Source organism: Moschus berezovskii, chromosome 4, assembly GCF_049115385.1.
Source record: "Moschus berezovskii isolate FMDL1 chromosome 4, NW_MosBer_1.0, whole genome shotgun sequence".
Classification (NCBI taxonomy): domain Eukaryota; kingdom Metazoa; phylum Chordata; class Mammalia; order Artiodactyla; family Moschidae; genus Moschus; species Moschus berezovskii.
This window is the reverse complement of record NC_142463.1, coordinates 84,002,799-84,025,359: the sequence shown is the minus strand read 5'-3', so window position 1 is coordinate 84,025,359 and position 22,561 is coordinate 84,002,799.

The window sequence follows — 22,561 nt, the reverse complement described above, 5'->3', positions numbered from 1 at the left end:
CTTCCAATGAACACCCAGGATTGATCTCCTTTAGAATGGACTGGTTGGATCTCCTTGCAGTCCAAGGGACTCTCTAGAGTCTTCTCCAGCACCACAGTTCAAAAGCATCAATTCTTTGGTGATCAGCTTTCTTCACAGTCCAACTCTCACATCCATACATGACCACGGGAAAAACCATAGCCTTGACTAGACGGACCTTGGTTGGCAAAGTAATGTCTCTGCTTTTTAATATACTATCTAGGTTGGTCATAACTTTCCTTCCAAAGAATAAGCGTCTTTTAATTTCATGGCTGCAATCAGCATCATGGATATGTGTGATGACACTGATGTTCACAAACACAGAACTTCAACTGAGGAGGTCCAGTACCATGCATTGGAAACCAAGCACAAGTGAAGAGCAAGAAATATAGGAAAGATATCCTGGAAAATATGAGCTGAACTTTTTTCCAAAACTGATGAAAAACAAATGTTTTCTTTGTCTTGTTCATACTCTACCATATTGGTCACTCCTCTCATTTGTCTTCTTCAGATGGAAAGCACACCAAATACCAAGCAAGAGGAACATAAATTTTTTTACACACAGGCATGATTAATGAAATAACAAAATATCCAGAATAAATATAAATATAAAAATCTTAAACTGGGAGAAAAGTTAAATATCAACCAAATTAGAATACAAGACTTTTAATCAGTAAAATAATAAGATTCAGCTAATACAATCAACCTTACAGACATTTAAAAATTTAACATAAAAGATTTTACCACATACTCATTATGTCATACTTGGCTCTAAGGAGGAAAAAAGTCTAAGAAAGTGTAAAAGTGAAAACTTTAACTGTATATGTAATGTTTTATACAATTAATTAAAATTATATAGCAAATATAACAAATTTATAATTCATTAATTTCAAGAGAAAAAAAATCCATTAGAATCAAAATAGATTAAAGACCTAAATGCAAGACCAGAAACAATAAAACACTTAGAGGAAAACTTAGGGTGAATACTCTTTGACATAAATCACAGCAAGATCCTCTATGACTGACTTTCTAAAGTAATGGAAATGAGAACAACAACAACAAAAAATGGAACTTAATTAAACTAAAAATCTTTTGCATAGCAAAGGAAACTATAAACAAGGTGAAAAGATAACCCTCAGAATGGGAAACAAAATAGCAAATGAAACAACTGACAAAGGATTAATCTCCAAACTATACAAGCAGCTCATGCAGCTCAGTATCAGAAAAACAACAACCCAATCAAAAAGTGGGCAGAAGACCTAAACAGACATTTCTACAAAGAAAATATGCAGTTGGCTAATAAAAACATGAAAAGATACTAAACACTGCTCATTATTATTAGAGAAATACAAGTCAAAACTACCATGAGGTATCACCTCAGACCATTTAGAACAACCATCATCAAAAAACCGATACAAATAATAAATGCTGGAGAGGGTGTGGAGCAAAGTGACCCCTCTTGCACTGTTGGTGGGAATGTAAACTGATATAGCCAGTATGGAAACCACAACATGGAGTTTTCTTAAAAAACTGAGAATAAAACTACCAAATGACCCAGCAATCCCACTACTGGGCACATACCCTGAGAAAACCTTAGCTGAAAAAGACATATGTACTCCAATGTACACTGCAGCACTATTTACAATAGCTAGGACATGGAAGCAATCCAGATGCTCATCAACAGATGTATGGATAAAGAAGTTGTGGTACATGTATACAGTGTATAAAAAGCAATGTATTTGAGTCAGTTTTAATGAGGTGGGTGAACCTAGAGCCTATGATACAAAGTAAAGTAAAAAAGAGAAAGAAAAATATTGCATATTAACATATATATGTGTATATATATATATGGAATCTAGGAAGATGATACTGACGAACATATTTGCAGAGCAGCAATGGAGATGCAGACATAGAGAACAGAATTGTGGATTCAGTAGCAGAAGGGGAGGGTGAAATGAACTGAGAATCATGGAAACATATAAAATAGACAGCCAGTAGAATTTGCTGTATGATGTGGGGAGCCCAAACAGGTACTCTGTGACAACCTACAGGGCTGGGATGGGGTAGGAGGTGGGAGGTTCAAGAAGAAGGGAATATACATATACCAATGGCTGATTCACATTGATGTATGGCAGAAACCAAATCAATATTGTAAAGTAATCATCCTCTAATTAAAAATAAAAAAATAAAATTCAGTTCAGTTCAGTTCAGTCGCTCAGTCGTGTCCGACTCTTTGCAACCCCATGAATCACAGCACACCAGGCCTCCCTGTCCATCACCAACTCCCGGAGTTCACTCAAACTCATGTCCATCGGTGACACTATCCAGCCATCTCATTCTCTGTTGTCCCCGTCTCCTCCCACCCTCAATCCCTCCCAGCATCAGAGTCTTTTCCAGTGAGTCAACTCGTTGCATGAGGTGGCCAAAGTATTGGAGTTTCAGCTTTAGCATCAGTCCTTCCAATGAACACCCAGGATTGATCTCCTTTAGAATGGACTGGTTGGATCTCCTTGCAGTCTAAGGGACTCTCAAGAGTCTTCTCCAGCACCACAGTTCAAAAGCATCAATTCTTCAGCAATCAGCTTTCTTCACAGTCCAACTCTCACGTCCATACATGACCACTGGAAATATCATAGCCTTGACTAGATGGACCTTGGTTGGCAAAGTAATGTCTCTGCTTTTTAATATACTATCTAGGTTGGTCATAACTTTCCTTCCAAGGAGTAAGCGTCTTTTAATTTCATGGCTGCAATCAGCATCTGCAGTGATTTTGGAGCCCCCAAAATAAAGTCTGACACTGTTTCCACTGTTTCCCCATCTATTTCCCATGAAGTGATGGGACCAGATGCCATGATCTCTGTTTTCTGAATGTTGAGCTTCAAGCCAACCTTTTAACTTTCCTCTTTCACTTTCATCAGTTAGATGTGTATTATTTTAGTCATAGCTTTGTTTTCTTTCCTTTTACTTTTTTACTGAAAAATCTCCAAAAAACAATGAGTGCACTAGTATATCATTCCTTCTTCACTCATATTTATTTTCCTTAAGCATAAAGTACTCTAACAGTCTAACTCTGCTGAGGATAGCAGTTCATAAATAATAACAGCAGCACTACTACTAATAATAAAATAAACAATGAGTAAAAAGGTCTCTAACAAATAGCTTGCATTTGCAACAAAAAAAAAATTGAAAAAAATTACATCATTGCTGCATTCTAGTTCAGAAATACAATAAAATTCTGTTGAACTCAAATTTTATCTTATGAAAAATGCTAATATTTTAAAAAATGAAAATATACATTCAAAGATTATGTTGACAAAGTTAATTTTAAAGGATTCAATTTGAGATCTTTGTACTTACTCTATCAAAAGACTTTCACTATACAAAAGAAATACTTTTCACTCATCTCAAACTGCATTGTACTGTTCTAGAGTATAAATATCTCTGGGGGGTACAAAACAATGACAACAGTTTCTTTAATAACTAATCAGTGCATTTTAAACACATATAGGTCTTTTCTGCTTTATACATTTCTTGTTAGAAGTGAAGCACATAGGCTGAAACAGGATATTTTGACCGATGAAAAGATATTTTGAATTTGGACATATGGGATAGAGTGTTGCGGCAGGAATATTGCTAATTTTTGCATAATAAATTCATCTCTTCCACTCCATGACTATTGATGAAGAATGCATTTCACAAGAGAGAGTTCCATGCCAGCAAAACATAATCGTAAGAAATATTTCATGCAAAAAGATGACTATTCCCTCCCATTTCTTAAGGTAAGCAATTTTTTCATCTAGTGTTAAAACTCATCCCTAAGCTAGGTCATTAGCTGGAAAGAAAAGCACCATTCACCAGCCAAGGCAGAAAAGATGAGTGAAACTAAATTCCTTCAAACATAACTGGATTGTTTTTCTCGGACAATTAAAGTTTTGAGATATATCAGTTAAAATCCACAGATACAACTTTTAAGCAATTGTAGACTGGGTATATGTTACTGAATAAGGAATTTAAAACCATGTTTACTGATTTTGTCTTGAAATATTCTAATTAAATGTAATCTTCATCTTATATCTCTTTCTTATCAACAAAAACTAAAATTATGTGCAACTGGCCACACCAATCATTTTTTATGACAAGATTCCTTGTTTTTTCATTGAATATATAGTATTTTGAAAAGGATGTTTAATTAAATCAATGGAGACTTTCTTCTGATTTTACCCTATAGTCTTACATTTTATTATATACCATAATTTAAAAACTGGAGTCCAATATATGTGTACAAACACACTTAGGAAACTAACCTAGTGATGCTTAATATCAATAATGTCTCTTTATGGATCCGTTGTCATCAATGGAAGTCATCATGTATTTCAGGGGGATGGATGATGGTGTGTTTTATTGGAAGCCCTAATAGCCAAAGAGCGACCTCAGGGGAAGGAGGCTACAATAATTTTATTTTCTTTGCTGACAATATCATGTCTTCTGGATATATGCTAAGGGGTTACACTCATTTGCAACAAATTTATAATGAGAATACAACTTTTATCATCTCATCTAGTCTTCCTCTCTGATACTCCTCTCCCTTCCTGGACAGCAAAGTTACAGACTGTCCTACTACCCAGCAGCCAATACTGCATACATTGTCCTCTACAGATAAGAAACTTTGGGTATTCCCATTCATTCACTACCCAGAAGTATGTGTGTGTGCTGGGTCACAGAGTTGAGCCCAATTCTGTGATCCTATGGATTACAGGGAGAAGGCAATGGCAAGCCACTCCAGTACTCTTGCCTAGAAAATCCCATGGATGGAGGAGCCTGGTAGGCTGCAGTCCGTGGGGTCGCTATGGGTCGGACACGACTGAGCGACTTCACTTTCACTTTTCACTTTCACACATTGGAAAAGGAAATGGCAACCCACTCCAGTGTTCTTGCCTGGAGAATCTCAGGGACGGGGGAGCCTGGTAGGCTTCCGTCTATGGGGTCACACAGAGTCGGACACGACTGAAGTGACTTAGCAGCAGCAGCAGCAGCAGCATGGATTACAGACCCAAGGCTCTAACATCTGCAGTGATTTTGGAGCCCAGAAAAATAGTCTGTAACTGTTTCCATTATTTCCCCATCTATTTGCCATGAAGTTATGGGACCAGATCTGTTTTCTGAATGTTGAGTTTAAACCAACTTTTTTACTCTCCTCTTTCACTTTTATCATGAGGCTCTTCAGTTCTTCTTTGCTTTCTGCTGTAAGGATGGTGTTATTTGCATATGTGAGTTTATTGATACTTGGCCCAAAAATCTTGACTCCAGCTTGTGCTTCATCCAGTCCAGCATTTCTCATGATGTACTCTGCATATAAGTTAAATACGCAGGGTGACAATATACAGTCTTGACGTATTCCTTTTCCGATTTGGAACCAATCTGTTGTTCTATGTCCAGTTCTAACTGTTGCTTCTTGACCTGTATACAGATTTCTCAAGAGGCCGGTCAGGTGGTCTGGTATTCCCATCTCTTTAACAATTTTCCACAGTTTGTTGTTATACACAGAGTCAAAGACTTTGGTGCGGTCAATAAAATAGAAGTAGATGTTTTTCCGGAACTCTCTCACTTTTTCGATGATCCAACAGATGTTGGCAATTTGATCTCTGGTTCCTCTGTCTTTTCTAAATCCAGCTTGAACACATGGTAGTTCATGGATCACATACTGTTGAAGCCTGGTTTAGAGAATTTTGAGCATTATTTTGCTAGCATGTGAGATGAATGCAATTGTGCAGTAGTTCGAACATTATTTGGCATTGCCTTTCTTCAGGACTGGAATGAAAACTTACCTTTTCCAGTCCTGTGGCCACTGCTGAGTTTTCCTAATTTGCTTACATATTGAATGCAGCACTTTCACAGATCATCAATCAGGATTTGAAATAGCTTAATTGCAATTTCATCACCCCCACTAGCTTTGTGCATAGTGATGTTTCCTAAGGCCCACTTGATTTCGCATTCTAGGATGTCTGGCTCTAGGTGAGTGAGAACACCATCATGGTTATCTGGGTCATGAAGATCTTTTTTGTACAGTTCTTCTGTGTATTCTTGCCACCTCTTTATATCATCTGCTTCTGTTAGGTCCACACAGTTTCTGTCCTTTATTGTGTCCAACTTTGCATGAAATGTTCCCTTGTTATCTCTTTTCTTGAAGAGATCTCTAGGTTTTCCCATTCTATTGTTTTCCTCTATTTCTTTGCACTGATCACTGAGGCAGGCTTTCTTATCTCTCCTTCCTATTCTTCAGAACTCTGAATTCAAGTGGGTATATCTTTCCTTTTCTCCTTTGTCTTTAGCTTCTCTTCTTTTCTCAACTATCTGTAAGGCCTCCTCAGACAACCATTTTGCCTTTTTGTACTTTTACTTGGGAATGGTCTTGATCACTGCCTCTTGTACAATGTCATGAACCTCTGTCCATAGTTCTTCAGACACTCTATCAGATCTAATCCCTTGAATCTATTTGTCACTTCCACTGTATAATCCTAAGGGATTTGATTGAGGTCATATCTGAATGGTCTAGTGGTTTTCCCTACTTTCTTCAACTGAAGTCTGAATTTGGCAATAAGGAGTTCATGATCTGATCCACAGTCAGCTCCCGGTCTTGATTTTGCTGACTTTATAGAGCTTCTTCATCTTTGTCTGCAAAGAATATAATCAATCTGATTTTAGTATTGACAGTCTGGTGATGTCCAGTAGAGTGATGTAGAGTCTTCCCACGTGTTATTGGAAGAGGGTGTTTGCTATGACCTGTGCGTTCTCTTGGCAAAACTCTGTTAGCCTTCACCTGCTTTGTTTTTTACTCCAAGGCCAAATTTGCCTGTTATTTCAGGTATCTCTTGACTTCCTCTTTTTGGATTCCAGTCCCCTATAATTAAAAGCACATCTTTTTGGGTGTTAGTTCTCTCAGGTCTATAGGTATTCATAGAACCATTCAGCTTCTTCAGCATTTCTGGTCTGGACATAGACTTGGATTTCTGTGATATTGAATGGTTTGCCTTGGAAACAAACAGAGATCATTCTGTCATTTTTGAGATTGCACCCAAGTACTGAATTTCAGACTCTCTTGTTGACTATGATGACTCTTCCTTTTCTTCTAAGGGATTCCTGCCCACAGTAGTAGATATAACAGTCATCTGAGTTACATTCACCCATTCCAGTCCATTTTAGTTCACTGATTCCTAAAATGTGGATGTTCACTCTTGCCATTTCCTGTTTGACCACTTCCAATTTGCCTTAATTCATGGACCTAATGTTCCAGGTTCCTATGCAATATTGCTCTTTATAGCATCAGAGTTAAATTCCATCTCTAGTCACATCCACAACTGGGTGTTGTTTTTGCTCTGGCTCCATCTTTTCATTCTTTCTGGAGTTAGTTCTCCACTGATCTTCCAGCACCTATTGGGTCCCTACTGACCTGGGGAGTTCATCATTCAGTGTCCTATCTTTTTGCCTTTTCATGCTAGATTCTCAAGGCAAGAATACTGAAGTGGTTTGCCATTCCCTTCTCCAGTGGACCACATTCTGTCAGAACTCTCCACGATGACTCACTCGTTCGTCTTGGGTGACCCTGCATAGCATGGTTCATAGTTTCATTGAGTTTGAGAAGGCTGTGATCCATGTGATCACTTTGGTTAGTTTTCTGTGACTGTGATTTTCATTCTGCCTGCACTCTGATAGACAAGGACAAGAGGATTATGGAAGCTTCCTAATGGGAGAGACTGACTGAGGGGGAAACTGGGTCTTGTTCTGAGGGGAGGGGTCATGCTCAATAAATCTTGAATCTAATTTTCTATTGATGGTCAGGACTATGTTCCCTCCCTGTTGTTTGTCCTGAGGTCAAACTATGATGGAGGTTATGAAAATAATGGTGACCTCCTTCAAAAGGTCCCATGCAAGCACTGCTGCACTCAGTGCCCCTGACCCCGCATCAGGCCACCATCAACCCAGAGACTCCTGGACATGCAAGGGCAAGGCTGGGTCAGTCTCTTGTGGGATCATTGCTACTTTCTCCTGGGTCCTGGTGTACACATGGTTTTGTTTGTGCCCTCCAATAGTCTGTTTCCCCAATCCTGTGTAAGATCTGGTGGCTCTATGGTGGAGTTAATGGTGACCTTCTCCAAAAGGGCTTATGCCATACCCAGGTCTGCTGCATCAAGAACCCCTGACCCTGCCTTAGGCCCCTGCTGACCTGTACCTCTGCAGGAGACACTCAGATACACTTCTGGCTCAGCCTCTGTGGGGTCTCTGGGTCCTGGTATGTGCAAGGTTTGTTTCAGCTCTCTGAGCATCTCTGGCGGGTAAGGGTTTTGATTCTAAATGCGATTTTGCCCCTCCTACCATCTTGCTGGGATATATATATATATATATATATATAAAGAAATACATAATAACAATATATATCAGGCTTCTCTGGTAGCTCAGATGGTAAAGCGTCTGCCTACAATGTGGGAGACCCAGGTTTGATCTCTGGATTGGGATGATCCCTGGAAAACGAAATGGCAGCCCATTCCAGTATTCATGCCTAGAAAATCCCATGGACCAAGGAGCCTGGTGGGCTACAGTCCATGGGGTCGCAAAGAGTCGGACACGACTGAGTGACTTCTTTATAATAACAATGATTCTGCCTCATGCCAGGGTTTTAGACCCCACTATTTCATTTTCCCCAATATTTAGGTATGTTTAACTGTCTATTGTTTACTTTTCTTTTTTAACTGATTCTGGTTCAAGTTTATGTTAATTAGTCTAAAGCTGAAAATTTCTGATCTGACTTTCAGACTTAGTTAAATCAGCAACTAAGAGATAACAATGTCATGCATTAACTCTGTGGACAGCTCTGTAAGTAGTCCATTTTTTTATACCGAAAATTTTAAGGAGCTCCTTCTTTTTCTTACGGTTTCATCTATGCAAGTGATTGAGCAATTGAATGAGATTCTAAAATAGTTAAACCAAACTGATCTACAAGTACCAGAGAACAGTGATTTTCTCCCTTCTGGAAATGAGAATAGTATAAGCCAATACTGGTGCTGCTGCTGCTAAGTCACTTCAGTCGTGTCCGACTCTGTGCGACCCCATAGACGGAAGCCCACCAGGCTCCCCCGTCCCTGGGATTCTTCAGGCAAGAACCCTGGAGTGGGTTGCCATTTCCTTCTCCAATGTGTGAAAGTGAAAAGTGAAAGTGAAGTCACTCAGTCATGTCCAACCCTTAGCGACCCCACGGACTGCAGCCTACCAGGCTCCTCCATCCATGGGATTTTCTAGGCAATAGTACTGGAGTGGCTTGCCATTGCCTTCACCGGAAGCCAATACTACATATAGCTAAAATGTCCAGTGGGATAGTACCATGACTGAATGACTGTTATGAGTTCTCTGTGGGCCCCTTCCTCAGTAAATACATAGATGTGTGTGTGTGTGTGTATGTACATATATATATATATATAATATATGACTGTGCTAGTATGTGGAGAAGGAAATGGCAACCCACTCCAGTGTTCTTGCCTGGAGAATCCCAGGGACGGGGGAGCCTGGTGGGCTTCCGTCTATGGGGTCACACAGAGTCGGACACGACTGAAGTGACTCAGCAGCAGCAGCAGCAGCAGCAGTGCTAGTATGAAGGTGAATATAAGCCAGGCAAGATTCATTGCTATAGATTTCTTATTCAGTTCAGTTCAGTCGCTCAGTCGTGTCCGACTCTCCGCGACCCCATGAATCACAGCACACCAGGCCTCCCATTCATTTTTATTTTAAAAGATATTAAAATGAAAACATTTTCCCAGGCCCCAAGAATACTGTAGAATCTGGGCACTATGCCACCTATACCTCACAGATAAGTTAGTCTTGGTGGGTAGACTGTTCTTCATGTAGTACAAAACACTAAGTTTCCTAACATAAGACCCATGCCAAGAATCTGCAACACTGATGACTGCAAAGAGTCAAATGAAATATCATGCAAGAAGATGAAATATAATGAAGAAAAATAATCTCACATAACATGAACTTTCAAACAAAAATCTTAGAGCTCGTAAGTATTCAAACAAAAATTACTATTTTTAACAGAAAATGCAAAAAATTAAGGATATTGAACATCAATAGATGGAAATATTATGCAGCATTCCCCAGAGGACCATGAATATAGTTGTTGACATCTAAAAGTATAAAGAGCAGAAACCCTGCAATGAATAAAGGAATTTATTAAATAATGTGGTAAATCTATAAAAGATGATACCCCAATGTGTCACACTTAGCATACTCCCTGGAGTACAGGTGGAATCTGTGACTTGCTTCTAAACAATACAACTTGACAAAGATAATGGGATGTTACTCCCATTATTTTTCTCATGTAAGACTCCTAGCCACTGGGGAGAGAGACATAGGGATAGAGGTATTCTATTGGACTTAAAGAAGTAAGCTTCCATATTGTAAAAGTATTCATGAAGATCTTTATGGCAGGGAATGGTGGGCAGCTTCCAAAACCTGGTGGAGCCCACAAGTCAACAATCAATAAGAAGAATTTGAGGACCTCAGTTAAAGAGTTATGAGGAAATGAAAATATTCAGGTGTTCAAATAAAAATTATCTCACACACAGTTAACAAACAGAACAAATATTAGATACAACATATCTGAAAAAAGATTTAGAGAGTTGGAGAATAAACATAAATAGACTGAAATGACGCATGCAGAAAAATAAATGTGGCTAGAATGAGTAGCTCCATCATATATTTAGAAGAAGTTATCAAGGAAGGGAATACTGACAATGAGGATAAAGGAACATTTGGAGACTACTTAAAGATAAAGGGAATATCATGATTAAATATTTTTAGCACCAAATAATGTTTGGATCCTCAGACTAAAAGCATCACCAGTTTACATTAGAAGAGCTGAGTAAATTTTAGAAAAATCATCAATTAGACATTGCATACTAAAGTGTGAAACATCAAGAAAAAGACAAATATGAAAATAAAAGAGAAAGACTGATCTGGAAAAGTACAACAATCAAATTAGCAGATATTTTATAAGCAGGAAGTAAGTCATAGCTTCAGAGTAAATGGAAAACATTGATAAATTGGCATTTAGTTACTCTCTACTGGCGCTCAAGTGAAAGGGTACACTGTCAACATTTTAGGGAAATGATGCAGAAATGTATTATCTAGAGACCCTCAGTGAATAGATTACTAAAGACTATCATTCATTACAATGAGAAATTAATGCAGCAAATAAATTAATCCAGGTATTTTTAAAGGGACAAGGGAAGCTAGGGTGAACAAAGAAATTTATATAGCAAATCAGAAAGTATGAATATTTATTGTAAACATCAAATAAGTAAATAAATAATGCAAATTTTCTATTCAAAGCAAACTAGAATTAAAAATATAGATATAAATAATACAGAAAAGTTTAAGTTTAAAGAAAAACCATTCCACTGATTTTATTTCTTATCCAAAAGAGGCCAAATATCCTAATTAATGTTAAGTGGAATTAATATATCCATGGTAAAATATTAAATGTGCTATGGAGAGAGTAACATGTATGTTTTATAAACCATTAAAGAAAAAATTCTATATGAAAAGGACTTTATCAATCCTATAAAACTAAGAAATTTTAAAAAGTAACAAAATGTACAGCAAATAAAAAACCCAATTTAATATGATAATAACTGCAATATATGTCTATAGTCACTGTAATCACATGTTCCGTTCCGTTCCATCGCTCAGTCGTGTCCGACTCTATGCGACCCCGTGGACTGTAGCCTACCAGGCTTCTCCGTCCATGGGATTCTCCAGGCAAGAATACTGGAGTGGGTTACCGTTTCCTTCTCCAGAGGATCTTCCCGACCCAGGGATCGAACCCGGTCTCCCGCATTGGAGGCAGACGCTTTAACCTCTGAGCCACCAGGGAAGCCCAATCACATGTTAATCTCATCTATTAAAAATGAGAGCACTTCTCTTGTAACTATGTACTGTTTTGGCTAATAAAACTAAGCACACCTTCACAGAATATGTAAAAACTAATGGATGAAGGAAGATACACCTGAAAAAGAGGAATCTCCCTCCCAAGAAAATTCTTATACCTCAAAATTTATAATTAAAAAATGAACTTAAGGCAAAAATATCAAGTAGAAAACGTATACTACAAAAAGTAAGGGTACACAAGCAATATTTTAAAAGAGTCATATACATCTAAGTGTCTTCACAGATGGCTCAGTGGTAGAGAATTGGTAGAGAATCTGCCTGCCAATGCAAGAGACACATTGAGTTTGATCCCTGGATTGGGAAGATACCCTCCAGGAGGAAATAGCAACCCACTCCAGTATTCTTGTCTGCAGAATCCCATGGAGAGGGGAGCCTGATGGGCTACAATCCAAAGGGTGGCAAAGAGTCAGACATGACTGAGCAATTGAGCATATACAAGTGCAATTAACATAAAGCAAAATTATGTAAAGAAAAATACAGATAAAACCCACAAACTTAAAAGAAATTCACAAATCCACAAATGTAATCCAAAATTAAAACATATCCTCCCAGCCCTAAATTATTTCATACATAAAGGACCAGTATGACATAATTTATATGTTATCATATGCCTAGAAACTGTATCAATAGATTTAGGAATATAATTTGGAATACTACTTTTGAGTTCCAACTTTATCAGATGATGGGAGTATACAATCTATAAAACATTTTTTTTGCATTTAACAAGAATAAGTAGAAATATTTTTTACAGATATACTTATGTAACACCAAAGTTTTAACTCTGGCCAATGTAAGTTTTCATATACTATAACAATTTAGGAAGAATAAAATTGAATAAGCTTTTAATTAAGGATAATAATTTCCAAATTTAACCTTGAATATTTAGTATCCAATACCATTCTCACAATATTATTTTTCTAATATTTTATTTTATTTTTTTAAATTTATTTATTTTAATTGGGGGCTAATTACTTTACATTATTGTATTAGTTTTGCCAATTTATTAACTAACATAATCAACTGCATTATCAATTACTTTAAAGGCAAAGATAATAGTAGTAGTGTTTTAGTGTTCTATAATCCTGCCATACATTAGACTTAACTTTTCAGGGAAAATTTAGGGCATTAACAAACAACATGCCAACATGTGAATAAAGCCCATGAGGTAAACTCTGAGACAAAAACATCCTAGTGGTAAACAAATGTTTATATCCCATGTGAATCATCAATTTCAGAGATAGAAAAGATATCTATGGAAGATAAATACCTTCCACCTAACTGCATATGGATTTTTTTCAGCAATACGGCATATTAAATAATAATGACTAGTCAGGATTCCTACTACACAAAGGAAAATTTAAAAGATAAACTCCAAAGAAATAACTGAAATTACTACCATTTGAATGATCCAGAACGTCTGTATGTTTAACAGAGAGATCCAAGCACCAAGGAAAAAGATGATATCATATATAATCATTTGTTAAAGTATTTTCAAAAAATTAGACAACAGAGCCAACCATATTTCAGGCAAAGTGGGTGTATTAGTTTTAATGTGAGAGTTGTAATAAAGCTGTCATATTATTGGGACACTAGGACATAAAGAGCTAAGCAAACGGTCCATGTAAGCAGTGTTCTTAATTCAGTGTTAGACTAAAGTAAACAAATAATTCTATTCACAGGGATAAAAAGATAATAACTGATGTGAAAATAATAAAAAGAAAGTGATAATGATATTATGTATTATTCTGCTAATTTTTATCAAGTGGTTAATTTATTTTCATATACGCTTACTAAATACTTCAAGATTTTTTACCCATGCATATATGGTCAATTAATTTATGATGAGTCAAGAATATACCATGGAGAAAGGACAGTCTCTTCAATAAATGGTACTGGGAAAACTAGTTACATGCAAAAGAATGAAACTGGATGACTATCTTACACCATACTCAAAAAATTAACTGAAAAGAAATTAAATACTTAAATGTAAGACCTGAAAACATAAAATTTCTAGAAGAAAGTGTAGACAATAAGCTTCTTCACCAGGCACTGATGATGATTTTTTGAATCTGATAACAAAAGCAAAAGCAACAACAAAATAAACAAAAACACAGTAGTACATTATTCTAAAAAGCTTCTGCACAGTGGAAAAAAAAAAAACATCAATTAAAGGAAAAAACAACCTGACCAATGAGAGAAAATTTCTGCTAATATCATATCTGGTAATGGGTTAATATCCAATATATATAAAGAATTCATACAATCCAAGAGCAAAACAACAGTAACAACAACAATTTGATTTAAAAAATATGTGTTTGGGGGACACTGTGATGAGGCCAAAGCTGTGGACATCCCCCACATGGACAAGGCGCTGAAGAAACTCAACAAGAATAAGAAATTGGTCAAGAAGCTGGCCAAGATCTATGATGCCTTTTTGGCATCCAAGTCTCTTATTAAGTAGATTCCACAAATCCTGGGTGTAGGCCTGAATAAGGCTGGCGAGTTCCCTTCCTTGCTGACCCAGAATAAGAATGTGGTGGCCAAACTTGATGAAGTCAAGTCCATGGCAGTGGTTGTTGGCCACATGACGATGACAGACAATGAGATTATGTACAATATCTACTTCACTGTCAACTTCCTGGTGCCACTGTTCAATAAAAATTGGCAGAATTTCCTCCAGGCTCTGTAAATTAAGAGCACCTTCAGCAAATCTCAGCATCTGTACTAAGGCGCAGTGTTTTAAGTACTAAACACCTATACTAAGGTACTAAGCTTAATAAACCATACTTGCACCATTAAAAAAAACAATAGAACTACCATGAAATAATCCAGCAATAACTCTGGGGTATTTATCCAAAGAAAATAAAAACACTAACTTAAAAAGATCTATGTGCCCACTACTGATTGCAGCAATATTTACAATAGCCAAGACCTAGCTCAGAGGAGGCAATGGTAACCCACTCCAGTACTCTTGCCTGGAAAATTCCATGGATGGAGGAGCCTGGTGGGCTGCAGTCCATGGGGTCACGAAGAGTCAGACACGACTGAGAGACTTCACTTTCACTTTTCACTTTCATGTATTGGAAAAGGAAATGGCAACCCACTCCAGCACTCTTGCCTGGAGAATCCCAGGGATGGCGGAGCCTGGTGGGCTGCCGCCTATGGGGTCGCACAGAGTCAGACAGGACTGAAGCGACTTAGCAGCTTTGCAGCAGCAGCAACAATCTAAGTCTCCATCAACAGAGGAATGGATAGACATTTTGACAACAATATAATATTAGTCATTAAAAAAGAATGAAATCTTGTGTTTGCAACAACATGGATAGACTCTAAGTGAAATAAATCAGAGAAACATAAGTGCTGTTTGATTTCATTTATATATGTAATCTAAAAACACAAATACAAACACACACACACAAAAACCAAGCTCACAGATACAGAGGACAGGCAAGTTATTGCCAGAGGATGGGGGTGGCGGTGGTGGGAGAAATATGTAAAGGGGATCAAAACTATAAACTCTTAGTTAAAAAGTAAATAAGTCATGGGGAATTAACGTACAGCATGATGACTATAGTTAACAATACTGCATTACCTATTCAAAAGATGCTAAAAAAGTAGTATTATCACAAGAAAAAAATTTTTGGTTAACTATGCAAGGTGACAAGGTCAACTAGACTTACTGTGCTGATTGTTTCACAATGTATACAAATATTGAACCATTATTTTGCATGCCTGAAACTAATGTTATATGCCAATTATTCCTCAATAAAAAATGAGGTTATAAACATTAAAAAGATGGATGTTTTTTTCCTCCAAAATCTAGCTGAAGAAGTTAAAGATCAGAAATTATTGCCTATGTTCACATGAGCATTCATTGAAAGAACTGAGATTCCAATCCAGGTACATGTGATTTCAAAGCCCCATTTGTCTGCAAGGATACCTGATACTTCTCCAGAGAAACTGATTAGTGATACAATGTAATATACAATCTAGTTACTGGATTTGAAAGAGACCAGGCAGGATTTAATCATCAGGTCTTATGAACTGTGTTAGTCTGATGAAAAACTGCTATTGTCTTTTCCAAAGTTTCTTTGAAACGTTTTCTAACAGGGAATAAGATGAGAGATAATAAATTAGTTAGTAACAAAAATTTCTAAAAATTGATTGAAAATGTTTATTTTAGTTCTTATTACTAATTTATTGACTGTCCTATATTAAAGGATTAGAAAGAAAAATAAGCATAAGAGAAAACCGTGTAGAAATATCAGTTGAAGATGTGAGTGATGGATTAGATAAGTGCACAGATTACTTTTATTTCAAGTTCTTTTACTTACCAGTGAGAAACAGACTGGTCCTTCTTAAGATTCCTAGTTTCTAAATTCTTAATTATTCATAATTGTACCAGTATGAAATATTTTATAGGCAAATAATATTAAAATGTTGAGTGTGACAGTATGTGGGTATCTCTCTATATACAGATTTTTACATTTCAACTCAAAACTGTTATATATCTACTGAGCATGAATAATTCACATGAGGGCTATAAGTCTATTTTCTTTGTATTTCCAACAATTTACTTCCTTTTGGTGACACTAATAAGTCAACATGGAGAGGGCCTGGCATCTTAGTTGCTCCTCTGAGAAAGGAAACCCTTCTAACTTTAAAGGACAATGTATTCATCTGGAATTCTTTTCATTTATTATTTAAATGCTCACTAGAACAATCCATAAATTCCTTTATTTGATAAAATATCAGGTTAAGAATAGCTGGGGAGTAATTTTTCACTTCAACTTGAATAATTGTGGGAAGACAGTATGACAGTAGTTTAAATGATACATCTAAATTACTGTCCTTTAGAGAACTGTAGGAGGAATTTAAATTACAAAACAGACAACAGCTAAGCAGAAGCCTCCCTCAGTTTATCTAAGGTCCTACTGAGAATTCACTTGTCATGTATCTCATGCTATTTTTCCAATGACAAACTATGATGCTGAGTTATACATTTTTCTTATAATTGCATTACTCTACAGGACTGTGAAATAATTAAAAGGACAAATAAATAATGCTATATGAAGCAAAAAAAGAAGGCAGTTCTTCTGAGTTTTTAAAAGAAAAATTCATGGTAATGCAGGAATTAGGTATGCACACAGGCAGGAAAAACACACAAAATCACCTTTGTTAAATACCACCGATTATAATAAATATCATACTTACCTCAGTACAATTTCAGTAGAGCAGTATAATAGTTATAACCGAAGACAGTAAACTATGAACCTTCCTCTGGATCTATCTCCTATCATATTCCTTCTGTGTTTTTTTTTTTCCCTTTGTTTCATACATCCAGATTTACCCAGATCACTAAAATCTTGGCTCACACTCACATAATCTCTACTTGAGATTGGCATATTCGTTTAAAAACTACTAAAAAAGAAACCCCATAGAAGACAAAAATAACAAACGAGGCACCTCCAATTTGTACATTTAGACTTAAATTTGTTTTGTTCATGTAAGATAAAGTCACATAACAAGCATATATACAGAGGAATACAACCGTGAAGTGGAGGCTGCTTTAACAGACTGATAGAAAACAGGCACAGATAAATGTGCAAATACTTCTCTTGGACATAGTCTATAATTTATCTGTGGACAAAGCTATTAAAACACACACACACACACATTCCAGCAATAGTTGTTAGCAGAAGTAGTGCCTAATTACCTTTTGTAATCTGTATGACATCTGCAATATAAGTATCAAAATAACACTATCCTGGCTGCTGCTGCTAAGTCACTTCAGTCGTGTCCGACTCTGTATGACCCCTTGATGGAAGCCCACCAGGCTCCCCCGTCCCTGGGATCCTCCAGGCAAGAACACGGGAGTGGGTTGCCATTTCCTTCTCCAATGTGTGAAAGTGAAAAGTGAAAGTGAAGTCGCTCAGTCATGTCCGACCCTTAGCAACCCCACGGACTGCAGCCTACCAGGCTCCTCCATCCATGGGATTTTCTAGGCAATAGTGGCTTGCCATTGCCTTCTCCGATCCTGGCTAAGAACTGTCTTTTAAGTCTCAGACTTGGATATTTATTTCAGATTGTTTTCTCTAATCAGCTTATTGACAATAAACACATATCCACATGTTCTATTATCCAACCATGAAGTGCATGAGGAGTGAAGCAGGCCCAAGACAAACAGCAAGAGCTGAAATCAGCAAAAGTCAGTTGCAGGAGAATAAAGCAGGGTAAATGCTCACTGCAGATCCCTTACTATTTGGGGAGAGAAAAAGATCTCAGGCAGCAAGCTTAGTAAACATCAAGGCCAGCATGTATACTATTGCTATCAAGAATCTTAAAGAATCTATAAGATTTGATGAGTGTAATGGTCAATCAGTAATTTACTTTCTATTTAACTTAAAGCAATCATGCTTATTCAAAATTATAAACAAAATTCTACATCATCCTAGATAATTTACATTTATCAGATTTTTTAAGGACTTTTTGGTATTCTTTTAGGTTCACAGTAAAATTGAGAGGAAGATACAGGGATCTGAACCTATATTGACACATTATCACCACCAATCATGGTTTACGTTAGGTTTCACTCTTGGTGTTATATTTTCTTGGCTTTGAACAACCGTAGGGGTGGCATATATCCACCATCATAGTATCATATACATTACTTCCACTGTCCTAAAAATCTTCTACAGTTCAGCTACTCATCCTTCTCTCCCCCTAATTCCTGGCAACCAATGATCTTTTTACCATTTACATAGTTTTGCCTTTTACAGAATGCCATATAGCAAGAAACATATAAGAGACTTTTTAAAAAATAGGCATACAGTTGATTTACAAGGTTTCCTTAGTTACAGGTATACAGTAAAATCAATCAGTTATACATACATATATATATATATATACACACACATACCCACTCTTTCCAAAATTCTTTTCCTGTATAGGCCACGCCAGAGAATACAAACTATTTTAATGGAAAAAATATTTTCCTACACTTTAGCTTCCTAATCCTATTCCTTTGAAGTCATTCTTAAAGCCAACCACTATCATGAATTTGGATACATAAGGCCATTTAAAATATGTGCCAAGTAGTTTCAGTCATGTCTGACTCTTTGTGAACCTATGACTCTATAGCCCATCAGGCTCCTCTATTCCATGGATTCTCCAGGAGTGGGTTGTCATTCCCTTCTCCAAGGGACCTTCCCGACACAGGGATTGAACCATACTCTCTTATGTCTCCTGCACTGGCAAGCAGTTTCTTTACCACTAGCATCACCTGGGAAGCCCCAAGGCATTTAATATGAATGTGTATAGATAGATATTGCACTCATCTCACACGATAGTAAAGATATGCTCAAAATTCTCCAAGCCAGGTTTCAGGAATACATGAATCATGAACTTCCAGATGTTCAAGCTGGTTTTAGAAGAGGCAGAGGAAGCAGAGATCAAATTGCCAACATCCGATGGATCATCGAAAAAGCAAGAGTTTCAGAAAAACATCTATTTCTTTCACTGTGTGGTTCACAATAAACTGTGGAAAATTCTGAAAGAGATGGGAATACCAGATCACCTGACCTGCCTCTTGAGAAACCTGTATGCAGGTCACGAAGCAACAGTTAGAACTGGACATGGAACAACAGACTGGTTCCAAATAGGAAAAGACGTACGTCAAGGCTGTATATTGTCACCCTGCTTATTTAACTTATATGCAGAGTACATCATGAGGAACGCTGGGCTGGAAAAAGCACAAGCTGAAATCAAGATTGCCGGGAGAAATATCAAGAACCTCAGATATGCAGATGACACCACCCTTATGGCAGCAAGTGAAGAGGAACTAAAAAGCCTCTTGATGAAAGTGAAAGAGGAGAGTGAAAAAGTTGGCTTAAAACTCAACATTCAGAAAACTAAGATCATGGCATCTGGTCCCATCAATTCATGGGAAATAGGTGGGGAAACAGTGGAAGCAATGTCAGACTTTATTTTTGGGGGCTCCAAAATCACTGCAGATGTTGACTGCAGCCAGGAAATTAAAAGACACTTACTTCCTGGAAGGCAAGTTATAACCAACCTAGATAGTATATTAAAAAGCAGAGACATTACTTTGCCAATAGAGGTCCATCTAGTCAAGGCTACGGTTTTTCCAGTGGTCATGTATGGATGTGAGAGTTGGGCTGTGAAGAAAGCTGAGTGCTGAAGAATTGATGCTTTTGAACTGTGGTGTTGGAGAAGACTCTTGAGATCTTGGACTGCAAGGAGATTCAACCAGTCCATCCTAAAGGAGATCAGTCCTTCATTGGAAGGACTGATGCTAAAGCTGAAACTCCAATACTTTGGCCACCTCATGTGAAGAGTTGACTCATTAGAAAATACTCTGATGCTGGGATGGATTGGGGGCAGGAGGAGAAGGGGAGGACAGAGGATGAGATGGCTGGATGGAATCACCGACTCGATGCGTATGAGTTTGGGTGAACTCCAGTAGTTGGTGATGGACAGGGAGGCCTGGTGTGCTGTGATTCATGGGGCTGCAAAAAGTCAGACACGACTAAGCGACTAAACTGAATAGATAGATAAACAGATTACATATTTAATACTTTAATTTTTAATTTCCCAAAACTATATTTTCTTGAAGCTTGTTTTCCATGGGACACTATTAGCTTTGAAAACTATCCATAGAGAATAAATACATAAAAATTTAACCAGTTCCATTCTAATGGATGGGGCTCCCCTGGTAGCTCAGTAATAAAGAATCTGCCTGCAATACAGGAGACCTGGGTTGGGAAAATACCCTGGAGGAGGGCACGGCAACCCACTCTAGTACTCCTGCCTAGAAAATACCATCGACAAAGGAGTCTGGCAGTCTGCAGTCCATAGGGTCACACAGACAGACATGCAGCAGCATACTAATGGATATTTCCTTTCCTTTTAAAGCTTTTTATGACTACCAAAAAAGTGAAATGCTTACTGTCATGTTTCCTTATTTAAATATATCAACTGTCTCTAGCATATCTTTGCAGTTCGAATCAGTATATGGAGATTTGCGGAGATTTGCACAACTGCAAAGTAACACTAAATATTTCAGCATCCAATGTAATTTTTTATTAATCAATGACATGTTTAGACTTTGCTTAATAGTTATTTTCTTATTATTCTACATTTTCAGTCAGAGAATAAGTCTTTCAGATGTTGTGTCTTACTTTACTATCAATGCTCAATTTATAGTGATTTTTTGACAAAAGTTCTAAAATATATTTTAAATTAATTGTATTCATTATATTGTTTAAATCCTCTGAATCCTTATAAAAATGACACCTTTATCAATGTCTACTTAAGTTCTTGTAAAATCTATCACCATCTTTTCATGGCTCTTACAGTTTTTGGAATTTCGACTCTGTATGTCTTTTTTCTTTTCATTTTTTAGGTAAAAAGAAGTTTGTAACAGCTGTGTCTTCTTCATTGGCTGTCTTATTTTATGGTTCTCCTCTGCATCTCTGTATCTCTATGAACTCCTTTCCACTTAAGTGCTATGAGTTTATATCTACTGGATTGTTAGAGCAACTTTCATTGATCCAAGTTCATTCTTACTAGTTAGTTCAGGAATTGTTCAATTTGTACTAATTCTCAAATGGTCCATTAGTTTAATGAACATTTCCCTAAACTTATTTTATGTAACACGTTGGTTTTAGTTAACAAGATTTCATTTTTCCCTTCATGATGGAAAGTAAAAAACTGTTCAATTTATCTATGGAGACTTGGTGTTTCTGCTAAAGATTTGGGAGCATAAAGAAAGACTGAAAAATATGTGACAAATTTAGCTAGACAATAATACTAATAATTATTTTCAATATTTTTACAACATTGTTGTTCAATATATAGTTTCTATAACTAGATATGATCATAAAACTGTTTCATATTAATTGCATTCTGGAAGATATTTTCATAAGTGTATTTATAAATGTGTGTCTTTATGAGAAAAATATAAATTGTATTCCTCAACTCCATATCTCTCCCCTTTAGCTTACTAGTGTGGCACTAGAAATTTTAGTTGAATATGCAGACAAGTGACTTTTAGTTATACTCCTCTCTATGAAGGCAAACTGGTCAACAAAATATTGTATCTATAAGTAAAAAGTAGATACCCAAATCAATCATTCACTGGATAGATTATCTAAAAATAATCTATTTGGTGATTTGTTTGGATATGTCTTTGATTTTGAATTTTCCACATATATTTTTCAGTTACTTATTATTTAGCCTTTACCCTTTATTAAGATTAGAGAAATAATTTTTCACATATGTATAAGTTTTATATTTGATAAAGCTGGGCATAATTAATGAGAAAATAATAAATTATGTTATAGGATGGGCTTTCCATCTGCCTGCCAATGCAGGAGACAGAGACGTAGGTTTGATCCCTGGATCAGGAAGATCCCCTAGAATAGTTAACGGCAACCACTCGTTTTCTTGCCTAGAAAATTCCATGGACAGAGGAGTCTGGCAGGCTACACTCTATAAGGTTGCAAAGAGTCAGACATGACTA